At 34.4% G+C, this 9,990-nt stretch overlaps 1 long non-coding RNA gene across 1 annotated transcript; it reads right to left on the bottom strand.

The window, feature by feature from the left end:
* Positions 492 to 3,889, bottom strand: LOC109840595. The gene is made up of 3 exons (XR_002246957.1): positions 3,690 to 3,889; positions 3,320 to 3,482; positions 492 to 578 (listed from the first exon to the last, which is right to left on the bottom strand). It is a non-coding gene; the product is annotated as an uncharacterized LOC109840595 (long non-coding RNA).

Genomic DNA, 9,990 nt, shown 5'->3' with positions numbered 1-9,990 from the left:
CGGTCGACCGTGGCAGTCGACCGCGATCCATCGCGGTCGACCGCCGTAGCGGTTTTGGGTTGGGTCTGTTTTCCAGACCCGTTTCGTTTGGGTTTTCTATAAATACCCAAACTTGATTCTAGGGTTTGTAAGCAAAGGGTTTTGAGCAGATTGAGAGGGTTTTCTTTGGACTTCTATTCTAGGAGCAATTGGTGAGATCAAGAGTTGATTTGTTGAGGGTTTATGAGAGATTTGTAACCCTAGTTGTATCCCCTTGATTTCTAATAGTGAAAACTCCCCCCTCCTTGCCCCGTGGACGTAGGCATCTTGCCGAACCACGTAAAATCTGGTGTTTAATTGTTTGTGCTATCTTTTGGTTGTGTGGTTTATCTCTCTCGGCTATTTGGTTAGATCTCGGCATAGGGGTTTCTTCCCAACAACCAGATCATAGAATGGGATTGAGACAGCTCGAGCAGAAAAGACGATAATTAAAAAGAAAAGCAGAGACTCGCCTTCTTAACTCCGCGGATTTTCTTTGCTCTGTTCTTCCTTTCTTTCATCTACTTCCTTGATTTCTCAACCATAGTGGCCAGGCCATTCTAACAAAATACGAACATGTAGCAGTCCATTAGAAAAATTACAAATTGTTCAACACATATTTTAAACATAAAAAATAATGTCCAGAAATTCCTTTCCAAAATAAGCTATATTAATGTCCCCAACATGTTAATATACAAAATGAAAAGATTTACATAAACATAAAAAATAATATCCAGAAATTTTATTGCAAAATATATTATACTAATGCTCCCAACATGTTAATATACAAAATGAGAAGATTCAGATGTTGAATTTGTTACCCTGCCCATCCATCCTTTCCAATGACACCCATCCACCCAATTCTTGTTGTTTATGTGTTTATTTCTGAAACAGGACCGAAGACTTTTGGGCAGTGAAACACCTAAAGTCCCACTTTGCTTTGCTTCTGTTTTCGATAATTTTGGATTGGATTAATTCAATACTCAATAAAGGTTTGGAGGGGCCTTGTTAAATTCAGTTTTGCGCCAGGGCTACAATAATATGCTTTACAGATTCCAAACCAGCAGTTCAAAACCAAATTTTATTTGTACATATCTAATAAGATTTTATCATCATAGGTCCAAACCAGTCAATTTACATGCCGACGTAATTAAAGTTTTTGCATAATTTTGGATCCATTTCCAACCAACCACCTGTGGCTTTAGAATAAGGGTCAGCACTTAATCACATCAGAACCAATGTTGTTGAACTTGGGCCGACTTGACCAACAAAAAACACCCTCCAATATCAGTTGCCAAAATTGAGCTTGAGGTTCCCGAGACATGAATTCACTTAATTCCGACATTGGTTAGAAAACAAATGTCTGGACAGCTGAAATCAGTGTAATCAGGTCAAAAGCATCCTAACGGTTAGACGGACTCACAACCATCAATGCCTATTAACTGAATCTAGAATATATATGCAAAATATTACCAGATACCAAGGCAAAACCATGACACAGTAACAACCAGGAGAGCATAACTAACAGATTTGGTGAACAAGAAGCCATTAGTTTCAGAAAGAAAATAACACCAAACTAAATTTAAATGGCCCCCTTAAAACAATGTTGTATGCTGTATATAGAGTTCACAAAATATATATTCATCATTTGACATTTGTAGTCGCTAACAAAACCTTTAGCAGTTCATTTTATGCAATATACGAAGTAATTTAAATATTATGAGCTGATAATCGTGAGTTATTTCAGACATATATTCCCCTCAAATCTTCCATATTAAAAAAATGGGCCCCAATCATAAGAGGTCTAAAAAATATGACTATCCCGTAAATTGTTCAGGCAGTGTAAGGTGCAAATACCCCTACTTCTACCTCACCCATCTAAAATCATCTCTTCATCATCCTTCTGAAAATATTCTACCATTTTGGAAAAACAAATGAATATTAGCCATTTATCTATTTATTCTCAAAGAAAAATCAGGGGAATATTTCTAAGACTCCTATTATTCGGGGGAGCCAATTTTCTAAATATGATGATTTCAGTGATATATCTCAATATGAAAGTTGCAGGGTATATATCTGAAAAGTACTTTCACCTTAAAAAAATAATATTTATATTGGAACAAACAATGACAAAAAAAACTCTCAAGGAAGAAATTTACATTGACAAAAAAAACTCTCAAGGAAGAAATTTACATTTCACAGAACTAGTTATAATTAAGTAATAACATACAATATTCATATATCGTTCAGTTAAGGTATTTTACATACGGAAAAATGAGGAATGGATTACACAAGAGCAAAGCGTAATTTTGAACAAGATGTGAGTTATGAACATACATTTTGATAATACTTTTAACAGTATCAGCATTTAAGAAGAATTATACACAAGGTGTTATATAAGCTTGGGTGCCAGGCCTGGCTGTTTTTCCACTCTTAAGACCTTAATTTAGTGTCCCCTTTTTCAGAATTAGGATTGAGGTCACTGACATTGTAACATGTTGCAAAAAACATTTAGCACCTACCTCTTGCTTCTAGTTTCATTAAAGTTAAAGTTCAACTTCGTTCATATCTTCCTGTTTTACATTTTTACTACTTTATAAGATGTAGACAAGAAAATTTTTTAGCTAGAAAGATATATCATTATATCTATTCAACATCACGAATTCACGATAAAATTTTAGTTTTAGCTAACTACTGAATTCTTCCAGATCTCCTGAAAGCTTTAGTTTCCCACTCGCTCCATATGAATGATTTTATCATACTTCACTGTTTGACTTTGATATAGTTGACCCGCTAACAGTTATATTTTACTGACGGTAATACTTCCCCCTAAAATCTAGGAGATTACAAGCATAAATAGTTACTACACCCACATATAGATGAACTCCCTATTATCCAATATATTTATCCCATTATATCTATCCTAATAGCCTATAGACCAAAGATGTCCTAACCACAAGCGAACATTTCCTTTGCAAGTTGATAATTATGCACAATGTACATTTTGAATGTCATATTCCGAAAAAAGGGGTAAAAGAACTACTATAAAGATTACCCTAAATGTTAGATTTGAAATTTGCTACGGTGGATATACGGTCCCAAAGTTATAATCAGAGAAGTGAATCACTTCTTATTACAGGAATATATCTTCTAATTTTGCAGTAATTTACAAACTAATGACTTACATGTCATGTTAAGCAAGGCGGTAAACAAATCCATCTAAATAAAAATGCAAATGCAAATAGAAAGGTAGTAACTTATCAAAAGCTGAAGGTGGGGCAAAAAAAAAAAAAAAATGTACCCTGATGAGCCGATACTTGGGCGCATTCTTCTTCGCGCTCTCTGACGGAATCATAAATAAGACCAAATCCGGTGGACTTCCCTCCGCCAAACGCCGTCCTGAACTTGAACACGAAGAACGATTTTAGATCCTTCACTTTCGCTGGCTGCTGCTTCAACTCAGCCTACAACCAAATCAACACATAAAAGATCAAAAAGAAACGCGGAATCAATTAGATATGCCATAAAACTGATTAAAAAACAAAATCGAAACTTGGAGACATTCGCCTTTCCAGGATGCGCCACGTCGACGCCGTAACAACAGAGAAAGACACCGATCAGAGAATTAGGGTTTAGAGAAAGCGAGTTGAGGTTTATGAGAAATTACGAACTTTCTGGTTGCGATGGATACGCTGCTCTTTTCCGACGGCATGATTATCTCCTCTTGAGATCAGAGCAAAGCAGATCCAAAAGAGAAATGGAGAGAAAGTAATGGCCTGATTGGATGGAGGGTAGAGAGGGGGAAGGGAAGGGAAATTTCATTTTAACCTTGTTTGGGAGTTTTATTTTGGAGGGTAGAGAAGGGGAATGGAGGGGAAATTTGGCCCAAATTCTTACATCGCAAATTGGGGTGTAATGGAGGGGAAGGGAAGGAAGGGGAAAAATTCCTCTTCCTTCCCCTTCCCTTCCCTTCCCTAAGGGGGGGTTAGTCACCTAGAACTTTTTAAGTAGAACTGGGATAATTGGTAAAGTGTGATAATATATTGACACTGGGATAATTTAGTGGAACAATGATGGGTAATTCTTAAAGTGTGATAATTTTGTAGAATAATTTGGTGGGATAATGATGGATAATATTATGAAGTTGCATAATTTGGTAGGATAATTTAGTGGGGGTAATAGTGGGTATAAATTACTATTATTAATAATTGTATATTAAAAATAATATAATATTGATAAGCAAATTCTAGTAATAACTATAAAATATAATGCAATAAAGCATCACTATTCATCTCAAATAATAAAATAATTTACAAATAAATAAAAATCTAAATCCCTAATCAATTTACTGAGCCGATTTAATAATAATAGATAATAGATATCACCATTAACCATTCAACATCTAATCATCAATGTGATCGCAAAGTTGCTTTCTAACTTATAAAAAAACATAAATAGCCCGTATATCTTTAGCACTAACCCACCAACACTATATTCTTAACCTAAATCACTGTTGTGGAGAGAAAACTTAGATCAAACAAATAATAATAAAGTAATTTAACGTCAAAAAGTTATCAATAAAGTAATACATCTTGAAGATAATAATAAAAGATCTAATCATCATAAAAACAAAGTAACGACAGAAAAAAGAATGGATGATTGACTTCATGGCAGAGAAATTTTCTAGGCGGAGAAACTAACCAAGAGGGAGGGAGGCGGCGTTTCACTTTTTTTTCCCAATTGTATTCTTTTTAATGTGTGGGATAATTTGAGAGAGGAGAACTTATGGTTATATATATAGGTAGTATAATTTGTGGGATAATTATGACCAATTATCCCAATTCTAATTCTAGTAGAATTCTATTTGACTAACGCACCAAAAAAATAATACAGTTCTAGTTCTACAAAAGTTCTACTTGACTAACACTATAAAAAAATATCTCGTTTCCTAGTTCTATGTGACTAACACCTTAAAAATTTATCCCATAAATTATCCCAGTTCCAGTTTTAAGTTCTAGATGACTAACCCCCCCTAAGGGGGGTTAGTCACCTAGAACTTTTTAAGTAGAACTGGGATAATTGGTAAAGTGGGATAATATTTTAACACTGGGATAATTTAGTGGAACAATGATGGGTAATTCTTAAAGTGGGATAATTTGGTAGGATAATTTAGTTGGATAATGATGGATAATATTATGAAGTTGCATAATTTGGTGGGGGTAATGGTGGGTATAAATTACTATTGTTAATAATTGTATATTAAAAATAATATAATATTGATAAGCAAATTTTAGTAATAACTATAAAATATAATGCAATAAAGCATCACTATTCATCTCAAATAATAAAATAATTTACAAATAAATAAAAATCTAAATCCCTAGAGTGACTCGACTTCCATCATCCCACATGGCTTCTATCATCCCACATGGCATCTGCCATAGAATTTCTCCAAGCTCCTACAGCTGCTCGTTGAGTCTGTAACTCGTCTTCTTTATCGGAGTCATCGTCTGCATCAGCAACATTTCGTGGAGCTTCTAGTGGAGGATCATAAATGTCGAAGTTCAAATCTCATAACATCGTAAAGAAGAAAAAATAAGTATTTTTCAGCCATTAACCCTTTGGACCAATCTCATCATGATCGCTGAAACCAAATCAGCAAATAAATGAAATGTACACAGGAATCATCCATGGCCGCTAAACAGATGATCGACAGATGAACTATAAATATCCCAATCAATTTACTGAGCCGATTTAATAATAATAGATATCACCATTAACCATTCAACATCTAATCATCAATGTGATCGCAAAATTGCTTTCTAACTTATAAAAAAACATAAATAGCCCGCATATCTTTAGCACTAACCCACCAACACTATATTCTTAACCTAAACCACTGTTGTGGAGAGAAAACTTAGATCAAACAAATAATAATAAAGTAATTTAAACGTCAAAAAGCTATCAATAAAGTAATACATCTTGAAGATAATAATAAAAGATCTAATCATCACAAAAACAAAGTAAAGACAGAAAAATGAACGGATGATTGACTTCATGGCAGAGAATTTTTCTAGACGGAGAAATTAACCAAGAGGGAGGGAGGCGGGTTTCACTTTTTTCTCCCAATTGTATTCTTTCCAATGTGTGGGATAATTTGAGAGAGGATAACTTATGGTTATATATATAGGTAGTATAATTTGTGGGATAATTATGACCAATTATCCCAATTCTAATTCTAGTAGAATTCTACTTGACTAACGCACCAAAAAAATAATACAGTTCTAGTTCTACAAAAGTTCTACTTGACTAACACTATAAAAAAATATCTCATTTCCTAGTTCTATGTGACTAACACCTTAAAATTTTATCCCACAAATTATCCCAGTTCCAGTTTTAAGTTCTAGAGTAAACTCCCAAACACACCATTAGGAGCGAGCAAACAATCGGAGAACTCAACCCTGCCGCCTGATGGGCTCTTGTAAAAATATTGTGGGGACCAATTTTGAAATTAAATATTTATTTATAATTGGACAAATTTTGAAAATCATCCGATTAAAAAAAAATCGTAAAAAACGACATCTTCTAAAAATGATCTAGTTTAGCAGCCTATAATGACGTTAATCTATTAACATTAGACGACGCTAAACTTCACGGGACTTGAAGTCCCGTGAAGTTTCATAGTTTTTTTTCGTCAAAAACGATCCAGTTTCGGTGCGACAGTTGAAACTATGTCGGTTTTGACAATTATTTTTAAAAGATGTCGTTTTTTGGGATTTTTTTTGTAAATCGGATATTTTCAAAATTTCTCCTTTATAATTATTGATCTAGTCCTAATTTAACTAGTATTTTCGATCTAGTTTCATGAAACTATGTCGAAATTGGAGAATAAAACTTCGTAGGATTGACAATCCCGTGAAGTTTTAATTAACAATTCCGACCTAAGTTTCATAAAACTAGTTGAAATTACTTAATTAAGTTAGGAGTCAGTCGAAAATTGTAAATAAATATTTAAAAGAGTTGATTTTAAAAATTTGTCCGTGGGTTTTGATATTAGGGTTTTTTTTAGATATCAGGCGCTTAAATCTTCAAGAATTGTATATTAACCCCTTAATACTTGGAAATTGCATATTCTCTCAAATCCCATAGGGGGTGTTAGTCAATTGGGACATTTTCATGCAAAATGGGATAATTGTTAAAGTGGAATAATATTTCGCTAGTGGGATATTTTAGTGGGATAACTAGGAACAATTTTGTGAAGCGGGATATTTTAATAAAATAACGTGGGATAAATTTTTATAATCATGAAGTATATATTTATGCATTTTGAAGATATAAATACTATTTATGTATTTTAAACTTACAACTATTAATTGATAATTGCTTACAAGAATGTTCGTTACTATTAAATAACTTTTGGTTAGACTATAAGATATTAACAATTATTATTATGATGATGGTCTAATGATGGTGATAAGCATAATAGGAAATAAGTAAATAAAAAAATAATAAAATAATAAAATAAATACGAGTTCTAGTTTTTTACCACATAGTTCCAAGCTAAAACTTGGAATAATTTGAGAGACTAGAACTCTCATTTTTGTATAGAAAAATAAAAAAAGTGGGATAATTTTGTACAATTATCCCAATTCTAGTTTTGTTAAAGTTCTGCTTGACTAACACTGTAAAATTTTATTCTAGTTTTAGTTCTATGTGACTAACACCTTAAAATTTTGTTCTAGATTTAATTCTATGTGACTAACACCTTAAAATTTTATCCCACTGATTATCCCAGTTCAAATTTTAAGTTCTAGGTGACTAACCCCCCATAGGGTTTTGCAAAATGGTCCACTAGTTAACACATGTTAGATTTGAGGAGAATATTCTATCAAATCGAGGTAAAGTAACTAGTTTACCCCCTCTATTATATTATCAAACTCATTTCTTAATGAGTTTAAACTCAATACCCCCTTAAATAAAACCAAACCCAATTAGGTTCTTCTTCTCCAATAGTTAGACCAAGTGCAATAGGAGGGGAAAAGGGTGGTTTTTCCATACAGCAGCTAGGGAAATAGGAAGGGAAATTTCAAAAGCTTTCCAAGGGATGAAATATTTCCCTTCCGTGAAATTACATGAAATACACTTTATGTGGGGCCCGCCTCCTATATAAGAAAAAGAAAAAAAAATTAATGAAGAGTGGTCCAATGGGAGAGGAGCACGCAGCCCCGCCTCCTATATAAGAAAAAGAAAAAAAAATTAATGAAGAGTGGTCCAATGGGAGAGGAGCACGCAGCCCCATCAGCCCCCACCAACCCCATGATTTTTTACCAGCCATGCACATGGAAACGTGCCCTCTTCCCATTGGACCAACTCTTTTTTGTTTTCACCTAATATTTAAATTGTAGATTTGGAGCATAAATAATTCGAAATAAATTTTTTTATACCATTATTTCTAATTTTTCAAGGTCTATAAATAGAGCCTAAATTTGTGTCATTTGGACACCAAAAAAATTTTAAGATTTTACACCCTTTATTTCTTCCTTTTTGCATTTCTCTCTACTTTCTTCTTCCATTGTCAAGCCTTTTTTGCAACCTTCATGGATCCTTCACAAAATTACAATTTGCCCCCAGGTTACAATTTTCCTTTTCCTCAAAATCCTAATATGCAACGCCCAGAAAATACTCAGAATACGGGGATGCCGACAAATTTTCAGATGCCGTATATGATGCCTCCAAATATGGGCATGCAATACCCGTATAATATGGTGGGGTATATGTTGGTGTGATGTGGGTATGGTGGGTCCCAAATAAAGTGAAAAGGTTTTTGAAAAACTAGCTGATGCAGAGTTGATAGGGAAATGTGTGTTATTGAATTATGTGGTGGGGGAATAAAGTGATGTTGCAGGAGAGAAGGGGTGAAAATTTGCCTACCTGCTGGAGATGGTCTTAGAAAAGAAACCTAATCCAAAGTTAGGCTTCACAAATGTTTGAAACATTAGAGAGAAGGGTGGTTTGGTGATTGTAGATATTGGGTTGGGAGTTAACTCAACCTTAATTAGAGGGTTTTTAACTGAAAAACCAACAGAGCGGCCATTTTGCAAGACCCCATAGGGTTTAAGGGACTAATATGCAAATTTGAAGTATGAGGGACTAATATGCAATTATCAAAGATGTAAGGGGCAGTCATCTAAATAATCCTTGATATTTCTAGATGGTTTTTTTTATTACTATCACACGAGAAAAATAGAAGATGGTTTTGCATTCGAGTCAGGTCGTATAAGATCCGCTTATTGTTCAATACTACCGTAAATAGCCCAGAAATTTTTTTTAAACGTTTAAAAAGTTTCTGTTCATCTGAAATGAGTTTTTCCTTGAAAAGATATAAAGAATCATTTCATGTTTTCAAAGTTGAGGGGGTTATCTTCAACACCCTCAAACTTGAAAGGATTTGTCCAAATTAAATTGGAAAAAATGTGTCAACGCCCCAAAAACAAAAATCTCTTGTGGCCCAACCCCTTAAAGTTTTTCTCGTATGCTTTAACCCCAAAAGACCCAACAAATTGTGTTCTAGCCCATTTTCACACTCTCCCAAAAAATGACCCAAAAAAGTTCTGAAAATACCCCTTGTTTTTCTTCTTCTTCTCTATGGCTTTCTCCTCCTCCTCTGCTCTAACTGCCCATTTCACCTTTTCTTCTCTCCTCCTCCTCTCCCCTAACCCTATTCTTACTCCTCTTGCCCTCGACCCCGTCGTCTCCCTCTCCCGCCTCCCCATTCGCCACCACCGAGCCTCCAACCACATCATCTTAGGTAAGTGTTGAGAAGGCTTAGAGAAGAAGGAGAGGCGGTTAGTGAGATGGATGGAGATGAGCATGGAGAAGGAGTAGGAGAGAAGGAAGGAGGGGCCGAGCTTTACGATTGATATGTTATGTAGGGAGTTTGATTGTGTTTGGATGGCACAAGATTAATAGCAA

This window comes from Asparagus officinalis, chromosome 5 (assembly GCF_001876935.1).
Source record: "Asparagus officinalis chromosome 5, Aspof.V1, whole genome shotgun sequence".
NCBI classification, from domain to species: Eukaryota; Viridiplantae; Streptophyta; class Magnoliopsida; order Asparagales; family Asparagaceae; genus Asparagus; species Asparagus officinalis.
The sequence above is the reverse complement of the archived record's forward strand: the minus strand, read 5'-3'. Positions and strand labels throughout refer to the sequence as shown.